Source organism: Tarenaya hassleriana, unplaced genomic scaffold (assembly GCF_000463585.1).
Source record: "Tarenaya hassleriana unplaced genomic scaffold, ASM46358v1 Cleome61, whole genome shotgun sequence".
Lineage (NCBI taxonomy): Eukaryota > Viridiplantae > Streptophyta > Magnoliopsida > Brassicales > Cleomaceae > Tarenaya > Tarenaya hassleriana.
In genome coordinates, this window is record NW_010968608.1 from 383,279 (window position 1) to 386,558 (window position 3,280).

Below are 3,280 nucleotides of genomic sequence, written 5' to 3' on the forward strand. Positions count from 1 at the left end.
TCTAAAACAAGTCCAGAAGGAAGATGCAAATCGTAAACGCCAACACACAATGCAGCAACTCTTGCTCCATTTCCGACGCGTAGATCCGCTTCTCCCTTAGCTAGCATCCTACTTCTTAGTCCCTGCACATTTTCACAAATTGGTGAGGCACTTCCGGTATCCAATACCCACGAAGATGTAGTACAGATGTTAGCTTCTATAACATGAATACCTGAGGCAGAAGCTTCACCAAGCTTCTTATCCTTCAGATCATCCAAGTAAAGGTGACAATTACGCTTCGAGTGTCCAGACACTCCGCAGTAATGACAGTCACCCTTATCGGGCTTATGCTTAGGCGTAGAGGCAACTTTTGCCTTTTTCGCCACCTTTTTCTTGCCTTTACCCCGCCGCTTCTTGTTGGAGTTTTTCTCCACATCAAGCATAGTCTTGGGCACCACGATATCCTGCTCGGCCGATTTCAGCATCCCATGCAGTTCGGCTAAGTTCTTAGTCATCCCATGCATATGGTACTGCATCACGAACTGGTTATAGTCCTCGGGCAATGACATCAGGATCAAGTCTGCAACCAAGTCACCATCGAGCTTCACTCCCATACGCTCAAGTTCCTCAACATGAGCTTGTATGTTGAGGACGTGGGTGTTGACAGAGCTGCCTCTCGGCATCTCCGTCTTTACTGAGCTTTTAGCGTCTTGTACTTTTCAGTACGCGCTAGCTCCTGAAACATGGTCTTAAGCTGATTGATCATATCAAACACGCTCTTCCCTTCAAACTGTCTCTGCAGATTCAGGGCCATGCTTCCCAACATGAGACAGGAGATCTCATTGTCGTCAGTCTGATGCTTCAACCAAGCATCCTTGACGGCTCTCGTGGCATTGGTCGCAGGCTCTGGTGGTAGAGCCCTTTCCAGGACGTACGACTTCTTATCGTGCTTGAGAACAATTCTCAAGTTCCGATACCAGTCTAGGAAGTTCGTCCTGGTCAACTTATCCTTCTCAAGGATAGATAGCATCGTCAAACTCGGTACGCTACTGGTTGACGCCATGTCCTACAAAAGAGACAAAACAGAACGAACAAAAACAAATGCAGATTCTATCAATGATCTACTACCAGCTAGTCCATCATCAATCAATGACAACATAGATGCAGACACAAACTATATTCCCATAAAGAAAACTAACCCTACAATAATTTTCTATATGAGACTAAGATCCGTATTTCACACAAGAATAAATTGTTACACTTATCCTTATGCTATTTAGGTAGACATCTAATGTCAATCACATCCAATGTGATTCTTAGATATTTTATGAGACTATGATATCGAATATCATTGCATACTCGTCTTATCTGTACCATTAAGTCTCAAGTCAAACCTGACGACTTAATCTAAGGTAAACCATATTCAAGCTGTGGGAACCACGATTTCCCGCCCTACCTCACAAAGATAATTCGACACCTAGATCAACTACAGAGCATGACCCGTGTTACGGACGATCGATGCCTTGACAGGTGCTCTAGTAATGGGAGGTACACACTTAGCATTACATGAATAAGGGATTTTCGAAACCACACCTAGATCAAACATCTACTTTCAAGCTATGAGAACCACCATTTCTCCATCTTGCCTCACCAAGATAGCACGGCACACCCAGCTTTGGCATGGCCCATGACACGTACGATCGAGGCCTTGACAAGTGCTTTACTCATAGAGCTCCTAGATCTAACCGGTTTCTGTGCAATGATTAACATAATCCGAATAGACCATTCATTCGATTATGTAATCCCAATCTCGAAGCTCTCACTCAATCAAGCATATCTAATATCTCGATTAAGTTACATGCATTCATTCACTATGGACCATTCATAAGATTGAATCATGTTCTGAATCTCTTAGTCGACCACTCCTTATTTGGGTTATTATTCTTCTTTCTATAAAGTGATTAACCCTAATTCCAGATTTTTAAATTAATTCTGAAACCTGGACCGAACGGACTGCTAAGTAGTCCGTTCGGTCTGGACACTTGGTCCGTTCGGGCCAGCACAAAACACAGTCCGTTCATTCGGACTGGACCGAACGGTCTGGACCTCGTGTCCAGATTTCTTGACGTTTTTCTCGTGCATTTGTCCTTCCCTGCGTGTGTGACCCTGTAGGCTCATTCGATATAACAGTATAACCCAAAATCTATATTCCGGATATACAAGTCATAGGCGATCTCTAGCAAGACACTATGACTACCTTTTCACGAATAGAGTTTGTTCGTAATCTTACGAACGCCAGTGATGATTCCGGTCGATGATCCTTTTGTATCACGATATCATATGTCGAACATAAGGCATGGACAAACCACCTTTTCTTATTCGACTGCTTTCTCGTTCACTAAGTTCGACTGTCTGAAATAGACGACGTTCGTCTATAGTGCGACCACACATTTCTACAGTCTCGCTCACATGAGGGGCCCAGCGATATCTCTCTCTTTTACGAGAGGTACAAATCCCGTCTTGACTATCTACAATCCAACACATGATTCGTTTCGCACCTGATACACGCCTTTATAGTCTTCCTGTTACGCAGGACGTTTGACGTAATCAAAGTACGCAACTCATCATGTTAGAGTTCCAGACCAAACGTTGTTCGGTTCAAAAAAGTTCCAGACCAATCGGTCCAGAGGTCCGACCCGATCGGTCCAGAGGCTACGAGCAAATGTTGTTTGGTTCGGAAAAGTTCCAAACCGATCGGTACAGAGGTCTGACCCGATCGGTCCACACAGAAAAGTTCCAGACCGATCGGTCTAGACGTCGGGAATTACTTATCTCACTCTAATTAGGGTTTTGGGTAATCTGACACTTTTAGAGAGCCTCGTAATTTTTTTCGGACGAATTTTCAAGCTTTTTAGAATTTTTTGAGATCCAAAAACGTAGAGGAATATCCCGAAAACTCTTGCGCTAAAGAAGAACGTATTCTTCAACCCTAGCAGACAAGTTCCAATCCGTTGGATTCCTTTCTTTTGTGTGGATACGTGTAGAGGGCAAGGTAATCTTCCTACCTTTGTGATCGGACGAACACTTCAATTGATACATGCCCCGGATCGATTGAGGTAAGCGTTCTAACATTTCAACAAAATCATGCATGCTTGGTTTTAGGGTTTTATAAAATTTTTGTTTTACATCTGCTGCACAAACCGTAGAATCGATCTCTTAGGAATTTAGATTCGTTGTAGAGATCCTAGGAATCCCAACAGTGGTATCAGAGCCTGATTGATCTGTATGATTTTGTTAGAAC